The following is a 27,738-nucleotide window of genomic DNA, read 5'->3' on the forward strand; positions in this document are numbered from 1 at the left end:
CTCTCGTTTCTTTGATTTTTTTCTGCGTCCCTCTCGATTGTCTGAATTATTATCTTGAACTCTCCACAATTTGAACTTTTACCCTGGTCCTGCGAATCTCAAATTATCGAGAATCGACTATACTTCTATTAAAACAAAACTCAATTTCGGAGTGTAATCTACAAACGCTAAAAGCACTGAGAATGAACAACACAATTGTACACTGAGCTTAAAGAAAAAAATTACCATGAATTTCAGTATGAATTTGGAAGATGATACAATGTAATTAAATGTTGATGGTACCTCCGTAGTTTTTGTAAGAAACAAAAATTTCTGGTGAATGATATTGATTCACAATTGAAAGGATGTGACACAGAAAGATATTTGCAAACAGAATTTCAGCAGCATGTAATGCCCTCAGAATTATGTCATCAGTTTGTAACAGCCAATATATTCTATTTACATGATTTAAATGCTACGAACATGAAAGCACAGGTTTTAGCTGTGTAATTCGTTTCGGGGAAAAGAATGCACGAAATATGGACATAGTTCTCAAACTGCAGAAAAGGACCGTAAGAATGGTAACAAGAAATAATAATACAGCGCTTTTCAAAACGTTGGGGATTTAACTGTGCTATGTGAGTGCATATAGTAATCAGCTGCCCACATAAAAAGCAACATCGATTATTTGTTCACAAACAGCTATGGAACAACATCTAGACTGAATTTCCAGTTATCAAGAATGAATAAACTGAAAACTAAAAACCAAAGAATAAACCTGAAAAATAAATTGCCCGAAGAGACTGAAGAGATTGCTACAACTAACTCATTGAGAAAGCAAGTTAAACTATTATGCGATACATTTTGTGCAGTGAAGGATTACTTATATAACACAGGGTAGGAATTTGGTAAAACATGTAACACAAACCTTACTCCAAAAGATCCGAAATGTAATAGTAACACTTCACCCACTTTCTGAGTTCAACATATAACTCATTACAGAGTTATTGAGGCTCGCAAATAGGAAGTCGCGGAAGACACAATGGTTGCTACTGTCCTGACGTCATGTGATGATTTTTGCAGAGTTGTATTATGAAACAATGTCTGTATAATGTGTGCAGTGAGTAAAGAACGTATACTGTAGCACTAGCCTTTTGCGCTATTAAATGAGTTCTTTGTAAAACATTTTTGTACAGCAGGGATAAATCGAATGCGATTAGCGCTGTTTTAAAGTGGCTTGTACTCAGAAGGATCGAGGCTATAAACTTCGACTTTCCATCCTGATTTAAGTTGTTTGCGGTTTCCATAAATCATTATAGGCAAGTACAGGGAAGGTGTCTAGTATAAGGCCACAGCTGATTACCTGTTCCCTTCTTATCAAACATCAACTTTAGTATGGAAATGCCATGTAAGAGACATGCGAGAAAAGTAATGAGACTCAAGGAACATAGTATAAAAAAGGTATGCCAGATTGGCTTAGTGCGCTCTCGTTGGTCAGCGACCTGCTACGTCACCTACCAGCCAGACGGTAGCAGTCTCCGTTTGTAGAATATGAGAGATTTGCAAAAGAACTGTTTTCAGGTCTCTTCTCTTCTCATATAACTTAAAGTTTCGCGCTCACAGGGTTGAACACACTTCATGTCAATATTTTATACAAGGTTTCCGAAAGAAATACGTTAAATATTAGTACCAATGATGATATATCGCCACGCAAAACTAGTGCCCGATGTTAGCATCCGCATTCATGCTCGTGTTTTAGGCACCTGACTACGGTAAATGTTTTACAGTTGGGTACTGCCTATTTTACACATGTTTTTGTAAATACTTACCTTATAAATCTGATGCTGAAGCTACGTCGAAATTGCTGAAGGCGACGCTGACCAGAGCTGATTCTTCCTTGCCGAATTCCGTTTCATTGCATCAATTTTGGCTCTTTTGTTTAAATGTCTAATCCGTATAAAAGTTCTTGTTCTGACATATAACTGAACTATTTTGCTATGAAGTTCGGGAAATTTCGCACTTATATGATCTGCTAAGGTTGCCATCACTCTATTACAGTGAGAAATATTTGATCCATGAAAAGAAGCAAATATAATTTCTAACTCACGTATTTTAGTAAACCAGTCAGTAGAGGGAAGAATGAGGCCCCCTTTTGAAGTAATAGTAATCCAGTCTTGCTTCAGACTTAATTCTGTATTAACAACACACTGTCCTGCTGTATTTCCCAAAGAACTGTCAAAGTTTCTACACTTGAATGCTATATATCCTGCTAGATATTTTAAAGCATCATCATTTACGTCTTCACTGGTACACACTGAATCACTGAGCTCGAAATCTAAGAGCAAGTTTTCGTCATCTGTAGCGACGTCAAATGATTTATCAGTTACTCTTATACATAATTCACTCGAGAGAAAACGTGCAAAATCTTCCTCAGTTTCATCAGCTGATGTCGGGTAGTTTTCAGAAGCAGAATTCTCATTTCAGTCCTCTGAAGTCGAAACACCAGAAGACAAAGGTATTTCACGTGCACTTCCAGTCAGTAACAATAAACGAATCCTGTTTTTCACCTCGAATGGTGTGGGATTGTTGTAGAAGACACCAAGGCCACGGATTATGGAAAAGAAATTTTCCAAACAATCTTGATTAAGTCTAGTTGTCATATATAAATAGCTCTAGAATTTTTCATATCATTGTAAATTCCAAAACGTGACTTTACTGATATAATGAATCCCTTCTGAAACGGGAGAAGACTGTTTCTTTTTCCTACTCTCATATTAGAACACATTTCAAGAAATCTTTTTAGAGAGTTTTCCTGAATTATAATATTAAACCCGTAACCAATTCTAAGGGGAGCTTTCTCATCTAGAGGGTATCTCGAATTCAGCACATCGGAAACATCGTTCACGAGCTCAGTGAAGCTTCCTTCGCGATCTTTATGCATAACATCAGCTTGGGCAGTGCTACGTGAAAATATCTGTGCGGCCCGTCGGACATTCTGACGATCACGTCCACTAACGTTAAGATGAACCTCCGATGTGTGGTGATTGATCGAAAGATCGCCTTTCTGATGTCGAAGAAGGTCTTCTATAACCATTTTTGTAATCACAGTACCATCAGGCAAAGTGATTCCGTCATCAAGAACATGATTTCTTCATAACTTAAGCAAATGTGGAACATCAAAAATAACCCAGACTTTTCTGCTATGATCAACAGGTTTTGAAAAGAATGTGTTGGACGTAGACACACCAAGTTGCTTCCAAACATTCATATTTTTTGGTCCCATGTCACACGTAACAGCTACGATACGGATTCCTGCTGTTTCGACTTCTTTTATGACATTCTGCAACAAATCACTAGACAATGCAACATCAAAGTCATAATACACTGGCTGCTTCCATTTTGAAAACAAGCTGCGAACCATGACGACTTGGACATTGTTGTGTGGTCCGAGTACTACATCATCGGACGAATCGTTAAGTCACACGACCGCCAATGCTCATCTCGTCCAAGCTTAGGACATCAATCGCCTCTAATGATGTGAACATTTCTGACCTACCTTTAATTAACTCCAAAACTGGTTTCAAAATTCCTGGTGGGCGCTTGAACTGTTTCGTCCATGTCTGGAATGTTGACATGCAGGGAAAAGGATAATTCTTTCTCCTCAGGTAGGCATACGCTTTAGGAGACAAAGCTCTCAATGTGAGAGCATTTGCAATGTCCTCTGAGCACCACTTTACTTGCTTCCTCTTCTTTAACAGACAACGAATTTGTCCTGGTGTGAAACACTGAGAAAGTGTACTTCTCACATCCGAGCATACACATTTGTGCTTTTTAGTGTTATCGTCCAAGTTTCACTTCCATACATGGCTACACTCCAAACAAATACTTTCAGAAACGACTTCCTGATACATAAATCTATATTCGATGTTAACAAATTTCTCTTCTTCAGAAACGCTTTCCTTGCCATTGCCAGTCTACATTTTATATCCTCTCTACTTCGACCATCATCAGTTATTTTACTTCCTAAATAGCAAAACTCCTTTACTACTTTAAGTGTCTCATTTCCTAATCTAATTCCCTCAGCATCACCCGATTTAATTTGACTACATTCTATTATCCTCGTTTTGCTTTTGTTGATGTTCATCTTATATCCTCCTGCAAGACACTGTCCATTCCGTTCAACTGCTCTTCCAAGTCCTTTGCCGTCTCTGACAGAATTACAATGTCATCGGCGAACCTCAAAGTTTTTACTTCGTCTCCCTGAATTTTAATACCTACTCCAAATTTTTCTTTTGTTTCCTTTACTGCTTGCTCAATATACAGATTGAATAACATCGGGGAGAGGCTACAACCCTGTCTCACTCCTTTCCCAACCACTGCTTCCCTTTCATGCCCCTCGACTCTTATGACTGCCATCTGGTTTCTGTACAAATTATAAATAGCCTTTCGCTCCCTGTATTTTACCCCTGCCACCTTTAGAATTTGAAAAAGAGTATTCCAGTCAACATTGTCAAAAGCTTTCTCTAAGTCTACAAATGCTAGAAACGTAGGTTTGCCTTTTCTTAATCTTTCTTCTAAGATAAGTCGTAAGGTCAGTATTGCCTCACGTGTTCCAACATTTCGACGGAATCCAAACTGATCCTCCCCGAGGTCTGCATCAACCAGTTTTTCCATTCGTCTGTAAAGAATTCGCGTTAGTATTTTGCAGCCGTGGCTTATTAAACTGATAGTTCGGTAATTTTCACATCTGTCAGCACCTGCTTTCTTTGGGATTGGAATTATTATATTCTTCTTGAAGTCTGAGGGTATTTCGCCTGTCTCATACATCTTGCTCACCAGCTGGTAGAGTTTTCTCAGGACTGGTTGTCCCAAGGCCGTCAGTAGTTCTAATGGAATGTTGTCTACTCCGGGGGCCTTGTTTCTACTCAGGTCTTTCAGTGCTCTGTCAAACTCTTCACGCAGTATTGAATAGGATTGGGGAGAAGAGAAGTTTGTGGCACAACTTGACTAGAAGAAGGGATCGGTTGGTAGGACATGTTTTGAGGCATCAAGGGATCACAAATTTAGCATTGGAGGGCAGCGTGGAGGGTAAAAATCGTAGAGGAAGACCGAGAGACGAGTACACTAAGCAGATTCAGAAGGATGTAGGTTGCAGTAGGTACTGGGAGATGAAGAAGCTTGCACAGGATAGAGTAGCATGGAGAGCTGCATCAAACCAGTCTCAGGACTGAAGACAACAACAACAACAACAACAGTGTGAGACACATTACGTTTTATAGACGTAGCTTGCTTTATAACTTCTTTCATGGACTTAATTCTTTGTTCCAGTCGAACATTTTTAATCTTCAAACTAACCAATTCTTTCTTCAGTGCTTGATTTTCCTGGTCTTTAAGTGAACTTAGCGGATCAGCAAAAACGTCGGTGTTGCTGGATTTGTCCAGCTTACTTTGGAGATAAAGTTTTCAACGTTGAGAGAGCTCTTTTTTTTTTACTGTTCTAGTGTCACAGCGACGTTCTCTCTCTATTAGAAGACTACCGGTAACATTCGCGGTGCTGGGACCTGGAACTTCGAATACATTTCCTTGCCAGTTTGGTATTTTTAGAGACGGAACAGCATCGTCCTGTAGCAGTTTCTGTGTAGGTAGACCTAACAATTCATTATGCAAGTCTTGTTTGTAATCGCTTTCACAAAAATGTTCAGAACAAACTCTTGCATTATTAACATTAATTTTGTCCTCTCGTTTAGAACGAGCAATCCACTTACGCTGTAGTTCAACATTTTTTGGAAAACGATGATAAATTACGCCTTCAGTTTTACGTCCACTATTACTACATTCAGCAACTGCACAATACGACGTATTTATTTATTTATTTAAATGTCAAGTTCCGTAGGACCAAATTGAGGAGCAAATCCCCAAGGTCATGGAATGTGTCAGTAGATGAACTTACAACATAAAAAGTAATTACAGATAAAAATAAATGTTCATGAACCTGAAAGAAAATCAGTCCATAAGTTTAAGCAAACGCTATCAGCAATACAATGAGAATCATCGTAATTTTTCAAGGAACTCCTCGACAGAATACAAGGAGTGACCCATGAGGATACTCTTCAGTTTCGATTTGAAAGCGCGTTGATTACTGCTAAGATTTTTGTATTCGAGTGGCAGCTTATTGAAAATGGGTGCAGCAGTATACTGCACACCTTTTTGCACAATAGTTAAGGAAGTCCGGTCCAAATGTAGGTTTGATTTCTGCCGAGTATTAACCGAGTGAAAGCTGCTTATTCTTGGAAATAAACTAATATTGGTAACAAGAAACGATAATAAGGAATATACATGTTGAAAGGGCAATGTCAAAATACCCAGACTCGTGAAAAGAGGTCGACAAGGGGTTCGTGAACTCACACCACTTATTCCCCTAAACCTCCCGTTTCTGAGCCAAAACTATCCTTCTAGAATGGGAAGAGGTACCCCAAAACATAATACCATACGATATAAGTGAATGGAAATTAGCAAAGTGGACTAATTTACGTGCCGAAGTATCACTTACTTTTGATACCGTTCGAATAATAAAAATGGCAGTATTACGTCTTTGAAGATCATGAACGTGGGCTTCCCACGACAGCTTACTACTTTTCTGAACATATAGAAATTTGAACTGTTCACTTTCACTAATCATAGGCCCGTTCTGTGAGATTAAAACGCCAGCTTTTGTTGAATTGTGTGTTAGGAACTGTAAAAAGTGAGTCTTACTGTGATTTAACGTTAGTTTATTTTCTACAAGCCATGAAATGAGATCATGTACTGCTCTACTTGAAACCGAGTCAATGTTGCACACAACATCCTTTACTACCAACCTAGTGTCATCAGCAAACAGAAATATTTTAGAGTTACCCATAATACTAGAGGGCATACCATTTATATAAATAAGGAACAGGAGCGGCCCCAACACTGATCCCTGGCTCCCCCCCCCCCCCCCCCCCTCACTTGACAGTACCCCACTCAGATCACACATCACAGCCGTTATCAACATTGTGAATAATGACCTTTTGCTGCCTGTTCCTAAAGTAAGACGTCTACCAATTTTGAGCTACTTCCCTTATTCCGTAATGGTCCAACTGCTGGATAATATTGTGTGATCAACGCAGTCAAATGCGATTGTTAAATCAAAAAATACACCAAGCGTTCGAAACTTTTTGTTTAGCCCATCCAGTACCTCACAGAGAAAAGAGAATATAGCATTTTCAGTTGTCAAACGACTTCTAAAGCCGAACTGTACATCTGATAGCAAATCGTGTGATATAAAATGATCAATTAACCTTACATACACAGCCTTTTCGATAACTTTTGCAAACATTGATGGCATAGAAATAGGTCTAAAATTATCTACATTATCCCTTTCTCCCTTTTTATAAAGCAAGTTTACTACTGAGTACTTTAACCGTTCAGGAAACTGACCATTCCTAAAGGAAAAATTACAAATATGGCTAAATACAGGACTAACATGTGCGCACAGTACTTTGATATTCTACTTGATATCTACGTTTATAGCATTTGAAGACTTAGAGAAAGCTTTTGACAATGTTTACTGGAATTATCTCTTTCAAATTCTAAAGGTGGCAGGGGTAAAATATAGGGAGCGAAGGACTACACTCCTGGAAATGGAAAAAAGAACACATTGACACCGGTGTGTCAGACCAACCATACTTGCTCCGGACACTGCGAGAGGGCTGTACAAGCAATGATCACACGCACGGCACAGCCGACACACCAGGAACCGCGGTGTTGGCCGTCGAATGGCGCTAGCTGCGTAGCATTTGTGCACCGCAGCCGTCAGTGTCAGCCAGTTTGCCGTGGCATACGGAGCTCCATCGCAGTCTTTAACACTGGTAGCATGCCGCGACAGCGTGGACGTGAACCGTATGTGCAGTTGACGGACTTTGAGCGAGGGCGTATAGTGGGCATGCGGGAGGCCGGGTGGACGTACCGCCGAATTGCTCAACACGTGAGGCGTGAGGTCTCCACAGTACATCGATGTTGTCGCCAGTGATCGGCGGAAGGTGTACGTGCCCGTCGACCTGGGACCGGACCGCAGCGACGCACGGATGCATGCCAAGACCGTAGGATCCTACGCAGTTCCGTAGGGGACCGCACCGCCACTTCCCAGCAAATTAGGGACACTGTTGCTCCTGGGGTATCGGCGAGGACCATTCGCAACCGTCTCCATGAAGCTCGGCTACAGTCCCGCACACCGTTAGGTCGTCTTCCGCTCACGCCCCAACATCGTGCAGCCCGCCTCCAGTGGTGTCCCGACAGGCGTGAATGGAGGGACGAATGGAGACGTGTCGTCTTCAGCGATGAGAGTCGCTTCTGCCTTGGTGCCAATGATGGTCGTATGTGCGTTTGGCGCCGTGCAGGTGAGCGCCACAATCAGGACTGCATACGACCGAGGCATACAGGGCCAACACGCGGCATCATGGTGTGGGGAGCGATCTCCTACACTGGCCGTACACCTCTGGTGATCGTCGAGGGGACACGGTACATCCAAACCGTCATCGAACCCATCGTTCTACCATTCCTAGACCGGCAAGGGAACTTGCTGTTCCAACAGGACAATGCACGTCCGCATGTATCCCGTGCCACCCAACGTGCTCTAGAAGGTGTAAGTCAACTACCCTGGCCAGCAAGATCTCCGGATCTGTCCCCCATTGAGCATGTTTGGGACTGGATGAAGCGTCGTCTCACGCGGTCTGCACGTCCAGCACGAACGCTGGTCCAACTGAGGCGCCAGGTGGAAATGGCATGGCAAGCCGTTCCACAGGACTACATCCAGCATCTCTACGATCGTCTGCATGGGAGAATATCAGCCTGCATTGCTGCGAAAGGTGGATATAACTGTACTAGTGCCGACATTGTGCATGCTCTGTTGCCTGTGTCTATGTGCCTGGGGTTCTGTCAGTGTGATCATGTGATGTATCTGACCCCAGGAATGTGTCAATAAAGTTTCCCCTTCCTGGGACAATGAATTCACGGTGTTCTTATTTCAATTTCCAGGAGTGTATTTACAATTTGTACAGAAACCAGATGGCAGTTAGAAGAGTCGAGGGGCATGAAAGGGAAGCAGTGGTTGGGAAGGGAGTAAGACAGGGTTGTAGCCTATCACTGATGTTATTCAATCTGTATATTGAGCAAGCAGTAAAGGGAACAAAAGAAAAATTCGGAGTAGATATTAAATTCCATGGAGAAGAAATAAAAACTTTGAGGTTCGCCGATGACATTGTGATTCTGTCAGAGACAGCAAAGGACTTGGAAGAGCAGTTGAACGGAATGAACAGTGTCTTGAAAGGAGGATATAAGATGAACATCAACAAAAGCAAAACGAGGATAATGGAATGTTGTCGAATTAAGTCGGGTGATGCTGAGGGAATTAGATTAGGAAATTAGACACTTAAAGTAGTAAAGCAGTTTTGCTATTTGGGGAGCAAAATAACGGATGATGGTCGAAACAGAGAGGATATAAAATGTAGACTGGCAGTGGCAAGGAAATCGTTTCTGAAGAAGAGGAATTTGTTAACATTGAGTATAGATTTAAGTGTCAGGAAGTCATTTCTGAAGGTATTTGTATGGAGTGTAGCCATATATGGAAGTGAAACATGGACGATAAACAGTTTGAACAAGAAGAGAATAGAAGCTTTCGAAATGTGGTGCTACAGAAGAATGCTGAAGATTAGATGGGTAGATCACATAACTAATGAGGAGGTATTGAATGGGATTGGGGAGAAGAGGAGTTTGTGGCACATGTTCTGAGGCATCAAGGGATCACCAATTTAGTATTGGAAGGCAGCGTGGAGGGTAAAAATCGTAGAGGAAGACCAAGAGATGAATACACTAAGCAGATTCAGAAGGATGTAGGTTGCAGTAGGTACTGGGAGATGAAGAAGCTTGCACAGGATAGAGTAGCATGGAGAGCTGCATCAAACCAGTCTCAGGACTGAAGACGATAACAACGACAACTCCATCATAACCGTTAGAGTCCTTAGTCATCAGTTAATTGATTATTGTCTGGATCTCCCTCTTGTCTGTATCACAGAGGAGTATTTCAGACGTCAATCTCGGAAAGGCATTTGCTAAAAAATTTATATGATTTCCTGTAGATACTAAATTCTTATTTAATTCGCCAGAAATGCTCAGAAAATGAAATATTATTACTGCAAACTGACTTTATATCGTCAACCTTGTGCTGCTGACCAGACACTTCCTTCAAAACTGACCATATGGCTTTAATTTTATCCTGTGAATTAGCTATTCTATTTGCATACCACATACTTTTTGCCTTGCTAATAACATTTTTAAGCACCTTACAATACTGTTTGTAATGGGCTACTGTAGCTTGATTGTGTATACTTCTAACATTTTGATATAATTCCCACTTTGTTCTAATGATATCCTTATCCGACTAGTCAGCCAACCGGGCTGTCCATTACTGCTAGTACCCCCGTTTAGAATCTTCTAATGGAAAGCAACTCTCAAAGAGCATAAGAAATGTGCTATGGAAAGCATTGTATTTATCATCTTTATTATCGGCATTATAAAGATCTTGCCACTCTTGTTCCTTGACGAGTTTTAAAAATCTCTCTATTGCTGTTGGATTAACTTTCCTACGTAGTTTGTAATTAAATACGACATTGTTTAGAGTACAAAAACCTTTTAGTGTTAAAATTTGTGCATCCTGGTGTGAAAGGCCATTCACCCTTTTACTAACAGAATGCCCATCTAATAATGAAGAATGAATAAAAATATTGTCCATGACTGTGCTACTGTTCCCCTGCACCCTAGTTGGCAAAAACACAGTTTGCATCAGATCATATGAATTTAGGAGATCTACCAACATCCTTTTTCTTGCACAATCATGCACAAAATTAATATTGAAGTCACCACAGAGAACTACTTTCTGGTACTTCCTACAAATTGAATCAAGAACCCTCTCTAGTTTAAGCAAAAATGCTCTGAAGTCGGAGTTAGGGGTCCTATAAACAACAGCAATTAGAAGTTTAGTTTCACTAAATTCAACTATTGTTGCACAACTTTCAAATATCTGTTCAGTGCAGTGTAGTGATACGTCTATGGTCTCAAATGAAATACTGTTTTTTACGTACAGAGCCACTCCCCCACCCCGCAAGGAACTCCTTGAGAAGCAGCCTGCTAATTTGCAGCCTGTAGACATAATTCCAAGAACGAAGCTACATGACTCACGGAGCAATTCCTTTCCAACTGAACACTCGGCAGGACAAGAATTAGACACAAAGTAACGTGTAACACGAACTCACATACACGCCTTCGATAGAAACACTCAGCGACACCGTTGTAAACTAACTGCAGTAGCTGCCAGGTGACGTCACAGCTCGAGATTCATCATGGCGGATAAAGGAGTGGGAGGACGCATTTGCACTCCCGTGAGTCTGACAACACGACAAGCAATCTTGCAACAATGTGTTGTTCCATTTCTTGCTCAGACCGAGATTTAGCTCCGTGTAGCCATCACATGATTATTGAGAGGGCCTTCAGTGAAGCTGTGGTTCTGTTGTGTGTTACTAAAATGGAACAGTGAAATCTAGAGCAATGATATGCCATCAGGTGTTGTGTTAATCTTGGGGAGATCACGAGTGTGATCCCTGAAAACTTGAAACAGACCTACGGGGAACATTGCTTATCAAAAACACACAACCCATAGTCACAGCTTTACTTCTGCCAGTACCTCGTCTCCTACGTTCCACACTTCACAGAATCTCTCCTGCGAACCATGCAGAACTACCACTCCTGGAAGAAAGGAGTCCCTAGTTCGAGCCTTGGTCCGGCACACAGTTTCTATCTGCCAGGAAGTTTCGTATATCTGTTGTTCCACATCTCAATCTGTTCACTTGATCTGAGTCCTTGCAACATTTTTCTTCCCCTGAAACTGAAAATTTCTTAGACGGATGTCATTTTGGGACTCTGCTGAACATTCAAAGGAATGGGACTGACATATCAAAGGCCCTACCAGTTAAAGCCTTTCAGCGCTGAAACTATGACAGGGAACTCCCACTCCGGCGATGTATAGCTGCCGAAGGGAACTACTTCTAAGGAGATGATATTGTTGCTTGAAAAAGTTAAAAACTGGATCTGAGCACTATGGGACTTAACTTCTGAGGTCATCAGTCCCTTAGAACTTAGAACTACTTAAACCTAACTAATCGAAGGACATCACACACATCCATGCCCGAGGCAGGATTCGAACCTGCGACGGTAGCTGTCGCGCGGTTCCAGACTGTAGCGCCTTGAACCGCTCGGCCACACCGTCCGGCGATAAAGTTAAAACTTTAGAAGATAAAAATCGGTCTCGTTAGTTTTCTCACATGCCTCGTTTATATGAATTCTGTTATTTTGTGTTGTTCTTAAACTGACAGGGTCAACATCCTTTCAAAAGTTTTCAAACTATTAATAAAACTGCTACAACTAGTGTTACTACTACTACTCAGATTGAGAATGAACAGCCCAATTTTATCGAGTAATCCTTTGTGGATGTTTACACTGTGCCTCATTATGTTTGCTGTGAGGGTTATAGCGAACGTCGGTTCCACATGTTTTAGTCAGCGGATTCCTGGACACAGATGAACTAAAGCGGGTCATACTCTATTCCCTCACACACAGTATCCTACGGAGAGCAGCCGGAATTACGCATCGTCGACGGAGACGCAGTACCCAGTGGCCGTTGCGCACTTACTGAGCAGTCCTTGGCTTGCATTCACTGCCAATTCATGTTGAAAATGTTGGCTTAAAGCTTTTATCGATCTAGCTTCTACATTCGCAGCTAAAAGCTTGCAATTTCGTGATAGTGCTGTCTGAATGTCAACTGATTCTTAAGTTCCTTTTGCTTTAACCTTTAAGGAAACCATTTCCCTCAAGATATCAGACTCCACTTCCCTCCATTCACAACTTTTAGTCTGGGGCACGTGACTCTTACCTCGAGTCCAGCGAGACGTTTAGTACACCGCCAAACTCCAGAAACATTGTCATGATTTCCAACCATTTCTCTCCTGAGGCGAGGTGGCGTGGTCTTCTAGGCACGGTGCTCTGTAATGAAGCTCTTCTGAATACATCAGGTTCTATGCACCAACTTTAATTTCTGTAGAAGATGTTTTATCACGCATACCCTTTATAATTTTCATAAATTTTGTAAATACGCTGAAGCGTCAAAGAAACTGCTATAGAAATGCATATTCAAATACATAGGCATGTAAACAGGCACAATCGCCTATATAAGACTGTAAAGTGTCAGGCAAATCCAACACCTTACAGGAAAACCCTGACATGATAAGCAAATCCAGTAGTATGTCACATAGCTCCGAATAAATTGTGACATTAAATTAACCAAAGTAATACGAGTAACGAGTGAGCAAATGGAATACCACAGACTAACACAAGAATGCCTAAATGCATGTCGTACCTTCCCACCGTGAGGCAGACGCAGTTCCGAGGGGAGAAACGAGGACAGAAGCCGAGAGCACAACCGTGTTAAGCTAGAAGGCCCTACGATAAGGGAGATGCTGGACACCCACGCCGCCAGACTACCTGTACGACTACACAACCCGCACGTTTTAGCGTGAGGCTTTTTCGCGTCTCTGTTACGTAAAGTACCACCCCCCAGCCCATGTTAAAAGCTAGAGCCCTCCAGAAAAGCAGTATAGATCTTACGATAACACAAAAAGGGTCACTATCACCCGCAAGTTTTAGCGTGAGACTTTTTCTCGTGTCTGTTACATTAGGACAATCCTCCAGCCCATGTTAAAAGATAGAGCCCTCCAGAAGAAGAGTATAGATCTCACGATAACGCTAAAAGGACCACACCAGCTGCAGATTTTAGCGTGAGACTTTTCAGCGTCTCTGTTACGTTGCAAACTTTAAAAAACATTGCCCCACCACGAAAAGTATAACGTTTCTCATTGGATAGACAGAATTTTTGTAGGCGTAGCTTAAGGTTAATATTGAGACCCTGATTGGTCAGATGAACACATAGCCAGATAGTTTTTTTAAACTAACTTCGGTAAATTGTAGTAAGGAGAAGTTAGAGGAGTGTTGGTTCCGAGACGGCGAGCTGGATGGCTGCTGCGCCGGCCGCTGCCGCCCTGACGCTGCCTTAACACCGACAAGGTAATGAACGCACGCGATGCCGCATTTTTGAGCGCATAAGGCTTCACTCAGAACTGCAGAGGACTCATCTGTTACACCCCCTTTTTGCGTAATACTAGTGTCGATCGTTAATTAAAACTCATGGTGTTCACATTTGCCACTTGAAGAACAGATCTGAAACGCGAAGATTTTTCTTTTATATAGTTATTGAGAAGCCACATCAGCCACTGTAATCTACGACAAGTTAGATAAGTAATTAAAGATAATTGAGGGTCACTGTAGACCATTTTGATAGTTTTCTCTTTTGTGAAACTTAAATTAAACCTAGATTATAGATGTGATATGGCATAGGTCATCCTTCGATCGATTGTAGAACTTGGAAACTCATTTAGGGAATATTCATTCACATTTTTGTTGAACGCAGTTGGTTTTTACCATCCTGTATTATAACATTTCCTTTTATCAATAGTGCAATTTATAAACGATGTTTTGTGAGTAGAATAAAATTTCCAATGGTAAACTCAACTGCTTTTTCGACGTTATTTTACCAGCTAACTAAAAATAGGAAAGCCTTGAACCCTTTCCACTAAATTTAGTTAGTATTAAGATTTTTTTACAGGGAGTGCAGTGGAGCTGACGCTGAGATCATTAAGTATTTGGTTATATCATCGATAGTCTCACTGAACTCTTCTGAATTCTACATGTCATGTGTGGTCTGGCGTCTCCTTACCAGCAGCAGGTCCCAGGTTCAAACTAGTTAATTCCCTAAAAAACACACTCAGAGCGTCGAACAATCAGAAACCACCATGAATGTTTAGAAGACAACAAGTGTCTGGCATAGTTGCTAGATCGGCTACTGTTGCTACAATGGCCGGCCGCGGTGGTCTAGCGGTTCTAGGCGCTCAGTCAGGAACCGCGCGACTACTACGATCGCAGATTCGCATCCCGCCTCGGGCATGGATGTGTGTGATGTCCTTAGGTTAGTGAGGTTTAAGTAGTTCTAAGTTCTAAGGGACTGATGACCACAGATGGTAAGTCCCATAGTGCTCAGAGCCATTTCGGCCATTTTGTTGCTACAATGGCAGGTTATCAACATTTAAGTGAGGTTAAACGGGGTGTTGTAGTTAGCCCACGAACGATGGGACACAGTATCTCCGAGGTAGCGATAAAGTGGGGATTTTCCCGTACGAGCATTGCACGAGCGTACCGTTAATATCAGGAATCCGGTAAAACATCAAATCTCCGACACCGCTGCGGCCGGAAAGAGATCCTGCAAGAACGGGACCAACGACGACTGAAGAAAATCGTTCAACGTGAGAGAAGTACAATCCTTTCGCAAAGCTGATGCAGGTTTCAATGCTTATATATCGAGCGGATGGACCTGTAAGGGTATTGGGACAAGAACAAGAATCCAATGACCCAGTATGCCTGCAGGGGAGGGTTCAAGCTGGTGGAGGCTCGTAATGGTGTGGGCGGTGGGGAGCTGCAGTGATATGGGACCCCTAATATGTCAAGATACGATTCTGAGAGGTGACACGAACGTAAGCATTCTGGCTAATCACCATTAATGTCCACTGTGCATCCCGACGGGCTTGGGAAGTTCCAGCAGGACAGTGCGACACCCCACACGTCCAGAATTGCTACCGAGTGGCTCCAGCAACATTATTCTGAGTTTAAACACTTCTGCTGGCCACCAGACTCCCCAGCCATGAACATTATTGAGGATATCTGGGATGCCTTGCAACGTGCTGTTCAGAAGAGATTTATGGACAGCCCTGCAGGATTTATGGCGTCAGTTCCCTCCAGCACTACTTCAGACTTAAGTCGGGTCCATGCCATGTTGTACTGCGGCACTTCTGCATGCTCGCGGGGCCTTACACGATATTAGGCGGGTCTATCAGTTTCTTTGACTCTTCAGAGTATTTCTTATAAAAAATTTTTCGTTATTATTTCGATGAATGTAAATGTAGAGAAGTATGTAAGCATGCAGAAACTTAATAATCTAAAACCAGCATGTCATTATTTTAGTATTTAACAATATATAGGCAGTCAGTGGGTAAATAAAGTTAATTACTGGGGAGTAGTTTGCCGAGAGAAGTAGTGTACTGCCGCATGTGGTCAAATTTGGGCGAGTGTTGCCCGTTATGTATAAACAATAATGCTCTAAAGTACCTTTTTGTAATTCTGGACCACAAAGAAAAAGAGTCTCTTAAAATTTCTGAAATGATTTCAAGGATATATCAGCAAAGTGAAAACTGAAACGGGTTCATAGTTTTCTTTAGAAACAAGATCAAACCCGTGAACCTCTGCAAATGCAAATATTTTGTCAATATTCTAAAGGAAAGAGAGAAAGAAGACCCTTAGACGTGAACCACGAGAAACAAACTAATTACCAATTGGCCGGCCGGTGTGGCCGTGCGGTTCTAGGCGCTTCAGTCTGGAACCGCGTTACCGCTACGGTCACAAGTTCGAATCCTGTCTCGGGCATTGATGTGTGTGATGTTCTTAGGTTAGTTAGGTTTAAGTAGTTCTAAGTTCTAGGGGACTGATGACCACAGATGTTAGGCCCCATAGTGCTCAGAGCCATTTGAACCATTTTTTGACAACCAATTACTTTTATCAATCAACATTTCTAAACTTTCCACTCTGTTTGCCTGTTTGCTGAGTGTTCTGTTACGAATTATATGTCTTGGAAATCAGAACAGACAGAATTTAAATAGTTCATTTGAACCAGAAATTATAAGGGGTTACGTTTGTAAAAACTAGCATTCGAGAATAATAGTGTTACAGTTCTCGCACTCTCGCGTTCGGATTCTTGTTTTTCATAGTTTTTGTGACCTCTTAAAGTTGACAGTTGGGATGGTTTGTGTGAAAAGGACACGTCAGATATCTTTCCTCTCCCTGGTGCAACTGAGTTTGCGCTCCCTCAAAATGCACCCCATAACGATGAAGCTTTATTTACTAACTGAGGAGACTTTCTTGGCTGCTCAGAGCTTTACCTTAGGTATTGCATTAAGATTCGTTTATCAAACGAATATACCGTATGTAATGTAGAGTTTCATGGAATCTTGAATGAACTGGAGCTGATAGGACGTATCCGTGCTCCAACTCCTTAAGCGCTCTTAAACTTGCTCAGCGGATGTATCCAGTACGAAAGTATTTTTATAACATCCTGAAATACCTTCTCTGTCAGCAAAGGCTGGGGAAGGAGTTGTCATACTGTTGGGTACAGGGTTCCTGGGAATCCAGGGAAATAAATTAGCAGATGCTGGCTCTGAGCACTATGGGACTTAACATCTGAGGTCATCAGTCCCCTAGAACTTAGAACTACTTAAACCTAACTAACCTAAGGACGTTACACACATCTATGCCCGAGGCAGGATTCGAACCTGCGACCGTAGCGGTCACGCGGTTCCAGACTGAAGCGCCTAGAACCGCTCGGCCACACTGGCCGGCTAGCGGATGCGGCAGCCAAGGAAACGCATCAGCTAAATATGTTGCCTCAATGTAAAGTCTGCCGACATGCTATATTCTCACTTTTGATATACCAGACTCCACTTCTCTCCATGCAGAAGAGTGGCAGAAATTAACAGACAATAATACGCGATCGGTAAAACGAACTGCTAGGAAGTGGCGTACCTCCTCTCGCCCACTGAAGCAACATAAAACCATCTCACCCGCTTTGAAGTAGCATACACTGCGATGATGCACTGCTTCCTAGTCCTGCAGAGTGCTTGTTGCCTTCAGATTGCATTACGCCACATCTTAAGCGAACTATTGTATTTTAGGTTCCGATAACATGGTAGAGGTTAATCTACCAACTGATGAGTCCTGTATTTTAGCAAAGGAGCGTATGTGGTACAACTTTTAAGATTTTTGGAGATGTCTGACCTACTCCCTAAACTTTTAGGAGGAGTACTTTGCAGTATTATAAGGGTGCCTGGCTCATCCTGTATTTTTTTGCAAGTTAGCTGCCAGCTATGCTCTACTGAGATTTTTTAAAAAACTTTAATCCTCCTGTTCGATTAGGATTTTAATTTTACAAATTAACATTGACAGTGAGACAGATTTTGCGTTCTTCGTGAGTGTATATGACTATGTGAATGTGAGTGAAAACATGAGAGGGTGCTCATCAGTTCAAGCGAAAGTGTATTTTACTTATTTCTGTTTTAATTTCTTTTAACCACAATCATCTAGGACTATATTGGGAAGTGCGTTGGAACATACGCGTTGAGAGGCCTTAACTAAAAAAAAAAAAAAAAAAAAAAAAAAAAAAAAAAAAAAAAAGACACATGTATGCGGTTACACACACACACACATAAAGGTGCGCAATAGAATGCACGCACACGCACACATACGCTAATGGAACAGTCATCAAATAACATAAAAAATAGACTTACGTTCCTCTTAAAGACACTATCCCAACGCTGCTTAGAAAAATCCGAATCAGGGTGATCAAACGGGGATTTCAGTAAGTATTGTGGAGAATACGAGATCAGTTTCGAAACCACTGGGTATGTGCATGTGCATCTACATCTACATCCATTTTCTACCAAACATCGAGAAATTCGTGGAGACGTTATTTACTATGGTATAACGTTTGAGATCTTCATCCCATTGCATTAGCGTATGAAGGGCGGAGAAAAATTATTGTTTAACTGACGCTGAGCGTACTGTAATTTTTCCATTCTTGCCGTAGCCGTTCTTACGGGATCTATACACAGCGGCTATGTATGGATCTAGACGTAGCGGCTTTGTATATTCCTTGAGTTCTGACATCATACCGGTTCTTGAAACTTTCGTTACCAGGCTTTCGTGGGATACTTGGTGTCTATCGTAAAGCACCTGTCTGTTCAGATTTGCCAGCATTTCCTTGATGTTTCTCCACTAGTCAAACAAAACTGCGAAAATTGGTGCTACCGTTCTTTGTCTTCATTCAATGTATCACTGTAGTTCTATATGGTATGGGTGCAACACACTGGAGCAGTATTCTGGAATGGGTCACATGCGCGTTTTGTTACCCATACTGCATTCGAATACTGACTTCATTTTCCCAGCGTCCAACCAGTGAATCGACGTCTGTCACCTCCCATACCAATGACTGAGCCTACCTCAGTTGGGAGGTGTACGCATATACTGATGCGCCTTCATCAGACTACAAAGTGCCAGGAATGCTGAAAAATCTAACCTGGAGATAAATGCCATCTCCAGCGATAAGCAACTAGTTGGATTCCCCTACCTCCTAAATGAAATTCTACTCACATTTCAACCATTAGTTCCTTCTACATTGTTGTTGTCGTTGTGGTCTTCAGTCCTGAGACTGGTTTGTTGCAGCTCTCCATGCTACCACATCCTGTGCAAGCTCCATCTCCCAGTACTTACTGCAACCTACATCCTTCTGAATCTGCTTAGTGTATTCATCTCTTGGTCTCCCTCTACTATTTTTACTCTCCACACTGCCCTCCAATGCTAAATTTGTGATCTCTTGATGACTCAGAACATGTCCTACCAACAGGTCCCTTCTTCTTGTCAAGTTGTGCCACAAGCTCTTCTCCACAATTCTGTTCAATACCTCCTCATTAGTTACGTGATCTACCCATCTAATCTTCAGCGTTCTTCTTTAAAGCCACATTTCGGAAGCTTCTATTCTCCTCTTGTCCAAACTATTTATCGTCAATGTTTCGCTTCCATACCTGGCTATACTCCATCCAAATACTTTCAGAAATGACTTCCTGACACTTCAATCTATACTCGATGTTAACAAATTTCTCTTCTTCAAAAATGCTTTCCTTGTCATTGTCAGTCTACATTTTATATCCTCTCTACTTCGACCATCATTAGTTATTTTGCTCCCAAAATAGCAAAATTCCTTTGCTACTTTATGTGTCTCATTTCCTAATATAATCCCCTCAGCATAGCCCGACTTAATTCGACTACATTCCATTACCTTCGCTTTCATTTTACTGTTGTTCATCTTATATCCTCCTTTCAGGACACTGTCCATTCCGTTTAACTGCTCTTCCAAGTCCTTTGCTGTCTCTGACAGAATTACAATTTCATGGGAGAACCTCAAAGTTTTTATTTCTTCTCCATGTACACTCCTGGAAATGGAAAAAAGAACACATTGACACCGGTGTGTCAGACCCACCATACTTGCTCCGGACACTGCGAGAGGACTGTACAAGCAATGATCACACGCACGGTACAGCTGACACACCAGGAACCGCGGTGTTGGCCGTCGAATGGCGCTAGCTGCGCAGCATTTGTGCACCGCCGTCGTCAGTGTCAGCCAGTTTGCCGTGGCATACGGAGCTCCATCGCAGTCTTTAACACTGGTACCATGCCGCGACAGCGTGGACGTGAACCGTATGTGCAGTTGACGGACTTTGAGCGAGGGCGTATAGTGGGCATGCGGAAGGCCGGGTGGACATACGCCGAATTGCTCAACACGTGGGGCGTGAGGTCTCAACAGTACATCGACGTTTTCGCCAGTGGTCGGCGGAAGGTGCACGTGCCCGTCGACCTGGGACCGGACCGCAGCGACGCACGGATGCACGCCAAGACCGTAGGATCCTACGCAGTGCCGTAGGGGACCGCACCGCCACTTCCCAGCAAATTAGGGACACTGTTGCTCCTGGGGTATCGGCGAGGACCATTCGCAACCGTCTCCATGAAGCTGGGCTACGGTCCCGCACACCGTTAGGCCGTCTTCCGCTCACGCCCCAACATCGTGCAGTCCGCCTCCAGTGGTGTTGCGACAGGCGTGAATGGAGGGACGAATGGAGACGTGTCGTCTTCAGCGATGAGAGTCGCTTCTGCCTTGGTACCAATGATGGTCGTATGCGTGTTTGGAGCCGTGCAGGTGAGCGCCACAATCAGGACTGCATTCGACCCAGGCACACAGCGCCAACACCCGGCATCATGGTGTGGGGAGCGATCTCCTACACTGGCCGTACATCTCTGGTGATCGTCGAGGGGACACTGAATAGTGCACGGTACATCCAAACCGTCATCGAACCCATTGTTCTACCATTCCTAGACCGGCAAGGGAACTTGCTGTTCCAACAGGACAATGCACGTCCGCATGTATCCCGTGCCACCCAACGTGCTCCAGAAGGTGTAAGTCATCTACCCTGGCGAGCAAGATCTCCGGATCTGTCCCCCATTGAGCATGTTTGGGACTGGATGAAGCGTCGTCTCACGCGGTCTGCACGTCCAGCACGAACGCTGGTCCAACTGAGGCGCCAGGTGGAAATGGCATGGCAAGCCGTTCCACAGGACTACATCCAGTATCTCTATGATCGTCTCCATGGGAGAATAGCAGCCTGCATTGCTGCGAAAGGTGGATGTACACTGTACTAGTGCCGACATTGTGCATGCTCTGTTGCCTGTGTCTATGTGCCAGTGGTTCTGTCAGTGTGATCATGTGATGTATCTGACCCCAGGAATGTGTCAATAAAGTTTCCCCTTCCTGGGACAATGAATTCACGGTGTTCTTATTTCAATTTCCAGGAGTGTATATATGTTAACAGGGACAGTAAAATTGCAGTGCAGCAGAGCTGCTCAAGTGCTGTTGGAGTGTTGGTTATTGTTCGTGTTTGACTATCCCTATTAAAGCACATACCCACTCCCAATTTTTCTTTTGTTTCCTTTACTGATTGCTCATTATAAAAACTGAATAACATCAGGGAGAGGCTACAACCCTTTCTCACTCTCTTTCCAACCACTGCTTCTCTTTCATGCCCCTCGACTCTTATAACTGCCATCTGGTTTCTGTACAAATTGTAAATAGCCTTTGACTCCCTGTATTTTACTCCTGCCACCTTCAGAATTTAAAAGAGAGTATTCCAGTCAACATTGTCAAAAGCTTCCTCTAAGTCTACAAATTCTAGAAATGTAGGTTTGCCTTTCCATAATCTTTCTTCTAAGGTAAGTAGTAAGGTGAGTATTGCCTCACGTGTTCCAATGTTTCTACGGAATCTAGACTGGTCGGCTTTACCAGTTTTTCCATTTGTCTGTAAGGAATTCGTGTCAGTATTTTGCAGCTGTGACTTATTAAGCTGATAGTTCGGTAATTTTCACATCTGTCAACACCTGCTTTCTTTGGAGTTGGAATTATTATATCCTTTCTTGAAGTCTTTGGGTATTTCGCCTGTCTGATACATCTTGCTCACCAGATGGTAGAGTTTTGTCGGGACTGGCTCTCCAAAGACCGTCAGTAGTTCTAACGGAATGATGTCTACTCTTGGGCCTTGTTTCGACTCAGGTCTTTCAGTGCTCTGTCAAACTGTTCACGCAGTATCGTATCTCCCATTTGAACATCATCTACGTTCTCCTCCATTTCCATAACATTGTCCTCAAGTACATCGCCATTTTATAGACCCTCTATATACTCTTTCCACATTTCTGCTTTCCCTTCTTTGCTTAGAACTGGGTTTCCATCTGAGCTCCTGATATTCATACAAGTGGTTCTCTTTTCTCGAAAGGCCTCTTTAATTTTCCTGTAGGCAGTATCTACCTTACCCCTAGTGAAATAAGCCTCTACACCCTTACATTTGTCCTCTAGCCATCCCTGCTTAGCCATTTTGCGCTTCCTAACCATCTCATTTTTGAAACGTTTGTACTCCTATTTGTCTGTTTCATTTAGTGCGTTTTTATATTTTCTACTTTCATCAATTAAATTCAATATTTCTTCTGTTACCCAAGGCGCTTACTACTAGCTCTCGTCTTTTTACCTACTTTATCCTCTGCTGCTTTCACTACTTTATCCCTCAGAGCTACCCATTCTTCTTCCCCCATTCCTGTCAATTGTTGACTTTTGCTCTCCGTGAAACTCTGTTCAACCTCTGGTTTAGTCAGTTTATTCAGGTCCCATATCCTTAAATTCTCGCATTTTAAAGTTTCTTCAGTTTTAATCTACATTTCATAGCCAATAGATTGTGGTCAGAGTCCACATCTGCCCCTGGAAATGTCTTATAATTGAAATCCTGGTTCCTAAATCTCTGTCTTAACATCATATAATCTATCTGATACCTTTTAGTATCTCCAGGATTCTTCCTTCTACCCTAACTTCTCGTTCTGGTCCGCCCCTTTGCAGAATGAAATGTCTCGGGATTTGAGTACTAAACCACTCCGCGTTGAACAACGCCTCTCTTGTAAAGTCTGCCACTGCAGTTTGTTAAGCATCCTCGCAACGCTCTCGAGCTGACTAAACGATCTCGTGACGAAACGGACTGCTCTTCTCTGGATATCGTCCATCTCTTCTAAACTGCATGACCAAAAAGGATTAAGCAGCCAGGAAGTGAGGAGGAAACAAAATGAAACCTAGCGGGATGGGAGGGTAGACGACGTTATTCCAGCGACTGCAAAATCGAGTCAAATTTACTTATAGACAACTTACTGTGTGACTGTTATACACCGTCTGTCCTGGATACATACCCAGATTCGCTTGGAAAGAGTGTCATGAAGGCATTGTAACCTCTCATGGGGCAAGGTGGTCCACAACTATTGTAACATGACAATGATATTCTGGATACTGTCTCCGCCCTATGTTGCTGGCCAGACGGTATAAGTGGTTCATGTAATGTTAAAACAACAGCTGATTCCTCAAACTGGGGGGCTATCAAGTGCGGGGTCGTAGATCCTTTACTGTTCTTGTTATACATTAATGACTTACCATTCCCCATTGATGAAGATGCAAAGTTAGTTCTTTTTGCTGATGATACAAGTATAGTAATAACATCCAAAAACCAAGAACTAAGAAATGTAATTGTAAATGATGTTTTTCACAAAATTATTAAGTGGTTCTCAGGAAAGAGACTCTCTTTAAATTTGGACAAAACACAGTATATACAGTTATGTACAGTAAATAGTACAACTCCAGTAATAAATATAGACTTTGAACATAAGTCTGTTGCTAAGGTAGAATTTTCAAAAATTTTAGGTGTGTCCATTGATGAGAGGCTAAACTTGAAGCAACACATTGATGGTCTGCTGAAACGTCTGAGTTCAGCTACGTATGCTATTAGGGTTATTGCAAATTTTGGTGATAAGAATCTCAGTAAATTAGCTTACTATGCCTACTTTCATTCGCTGCTTTCGTATGGCATTATATTCTGGGGTAATTCATCGTAAGGTAGAAAAGTATTCATTGCTCAAAACGTGTAATCAGAATAATTGCTGGAGCCCCGTCACAGTCATCCTGCAGACATCTATTTAAGGATCTAGGGATCCTCACAGTAACCTCACAGTATATATTTTCACTTATGAAATTTGTTGTTAATAATCCAACCCAGCTAAAAAGTAATAGCAGCGTGCATAGCTATAACACCAGGAGAAAGGATGATCTTCACCATGCAGGGTTAAATCTGACTTTGGCACAGAAAGGGGTAAATTATGCTGCCACAAAAGTCTTTGGTCAGCTACCAAACAGCATCAAAAGCCTGACAGATAAGCAACTAACATGTAAAAATAAATTAAAAGAATTTCTAGATGCCAACTCCTTCTACTCATTGGCTGAATTTTTAGATATAAATTAAGGGAAAAAACAACAACTTAAACATTAGTGTCATGCAATATTTTGTGTGATTTAATATCTTGTACAGACATCTTTTATTAACCTGACACGTTCCACATCATTACGAAGTGTCATATTCATGATCTATGGAACAAGTATTAATCTAATCTAATCTAGAAACGAGTCAAATTTTCCAATACATGACATAATTAAGTTAACTTAACAATTAAGTTAATATAACAAATTTTACATTTATTGTTTTTTAATTGTTTTTTTCTTTTTTTCTAATCTAATGTAATTTAGTTTGCATGGTTGCTGTTGTTTGTCTTCTTCTCGTGTTGACTGGCGCCACGCGGTTTCGCAAGCGTTGCCTGTCCGCTAGTGGCAACAGCGGCGGTTATCGATATGTAGTAACTGTTGCCCTATCTTTGGGGCGACGTTGTTGTTTTTCCGGATCGTGTCAGTGGGCCGGTTCGGTTGGGAACTCTGGAGGAGCCAGGTCCGCAAAGTGCTAAAACGCCTCGGGACCGCTGGCGGCACACATGGGCTGCCGGCTGGAAGGGCTCCGGTCACGAGGGTGTACTACCTAGTCGTAAACCGTATCCTGCAAGCTTTCAGACGAGTGCATTTCAGTCCAAGTACAGAATCCTCCACCACTGTGATATCTCGCGATTCTCCAGTGACTTGGGTTAGTGTTGCTGCTCGTAGTGTTTCCGAGGCGAAGCGCAGCGAGTGGAGTAGTTCAAATGGTTCAAATGGCTGTGAGCACTGTGGGACTTAACATGTGAAGTCATCAGTCCTCTAGAACATAGAACTACTTAAACCTAACTAACCTTTAGACATCACACACATCCATGCCCGAGGCAGGATTCGAATCTGCGACCGTAGCGGTTGCGCGGCGGGTGGAGTGCTTGGGGAAGGCGGATCTGATTAGGATTCCTCGACTTCTTATTACTATTTACTGCGTTAAACTAGTTACAATTTGTTAAGTTCAACCAGCGGTAATTTTTCTTGCCTAATGCCCCAGTTATCTGCCCTGGGGATTAGCGTATGTAACGGAAGTATATGTTTCCTCGGCTTGCCGCTGCTGTCCGGTAAGATGTGTAGTTTTGATAGCTTTCTTGATTGTAGGCCCGTTGATGATTCTTCTACTCTCGTGGTAGTGATTCCTTTCTCGGTCTGGGTGCTCCAAACACAGTATTGGATCAAGTGGCTCTGAGCACTATGGGATTTAACTGCTGAGGACATCAGTCCCCTAGAACTTAGAACTACTTAATCCTAACTAACCTACGGACATCACACACATCCATGCCCGAGGCAGGATTCGAACCTGCCACCGTAGCGGTGGCGCGGTTCCAGACTGTAGCGCTTAGAACCGCTCTGCCACTCTGGCCGGCCAAACACAGTATTCTGGAGACGTAGTGCAAACGGCCGGTTCCGGCTTTGGCGCATTGTTACATCGCTGCATTTGGTTTATCGGACGCCAGGTAGCTTCAGCAAGATTATCATTGGTCATTCGTTAGACTGCCGCTAGTGTGAGTTACCATCTTGTCAAGTGAATGGTAAATGAAAGTCTTCGCTGCCTATCTCATTGGTTGCGAAAGTGTTTGTTGCCGGATCTTCTTGGAGGTCGATTCCTGGAGCACCGTCTGTGGCCCCTTGGTTCTTGTAAGACATGTGTGTTCTAAAAGGAGGTGTGATGGCCAGTAGTTCAACGTAATGCTCCTTCAGTCCACTCCTTCTGCGGGTATAATCTGCCTCAATACCCTTTAAGGAACTTATGTTCTGGTCCTTGTGTTTTATTATTGTGTTATTTATTACAGTACCTTGTAATGCCTACATTAAAGATTATATATGGCTAGTTAATAGTTCTGGTCGCCTTCTGGAATAGATCTAGCAGTGTAGTGTTCAGTGGATGTTATGTGTTATTTCTGCAATAAGTAATATTTTTCGTTCATTTAATGTATTTGATACACTAACTAGCAATACTCCAGTACCCAAGTATTGAATTTGTTAGGTAAGAATAAAATTCTTTTGTGTGTTTTGCTTACAGCAGACGACTCCAGAAGATATCTGTTGCTGAATGTTTTTGAAGCAGCTCTAACTGGTACATTAGGAGCGTCTGTCTGACTTCTAGAGTAGTGTGAGGTGGAAATTATTTCTTGCAGGATCCAAAGGGTACTTGTTGGGTCAATTCATTGCGCAACTTGACAAAATAAAACCGGCACACTCACAGAAAATGCGACGCTGCCATGATAGGTAAGATAGGTACGTTACCAAGATAGAAAAGTGTCAGAATAGGTGAGCTATGATAGTTAAGTACAGCAGGTCGCACCATTATCACTTTGAAAAAATTTTCTTTCATGTATTGAAGAGTTACTTGCGAAGTTTATGGATTACAAGAGATACAAGTAGCGAGGAAAGCAGAATTGAAGAGACAAGGTCTTGTGTTATTGTGTTGAAAAATTTGGGATTTTTACGACTTTTGAGTAGCTGTAGGGCATAGGAGTTTCAGGTGATAGGCACAGACACTGAGTGAAGCAGGGATGCAGAATGACGCAGTATCAAAGGAGTTATAATTAAGAAATAACATTTATGTCCCTTTGCAAGAGCGCAGGTGGAGACTGGAGACTGTAGCAGAGCAGACAGAACAGCCTAGACGTTGTTTTTGATGGTTCAACCAAGTGGTAAGTGGTCATACAGTTTTGTAGATAGGGTTGTGGTGTGTTGAAAGAACTTCCATGTCAACGAAAGCACAATCCAAAAGGTTGCTTGATAGACAGCAGATAGACAAGATGGGACTAAATCAACCAGATAAACAGCAAGTAAACGAACTAATGGAAAATAGGACAGACGGTGAACCAGAGGATAGGTCAGTGGGTGAGCTGCAAAACCAGCACGTTCAGGTAGATTTGCATAGAACTGAGACAGATCAGACACATAGGAATCGAAGGGACGAGAACACCGAATTTTCAGAATATGAAATTCCGTGTGGGGCACATTCTGAGCCAGAAATAGATAGCCCACGCAGGAAATGGCAAAAGTTAGCAGCGAAACGAGCTCAGGAAACTAGTTTG

This window comes from Schistocerca gregaria, chromosome 8 (assembly GCF_023897955.1).
Source record: "Schistocerca gregaria isolate iqSchGreg1 chromosome 8, iqSchGreg1.2, whole genome shotgun sequence".
Lineage (NCBI taxonomy): Eukaryota > Metazoa > Arthropoda > Insecta > Orthoptera > Acrididae > Schistocerca > Schistocerca gregaria.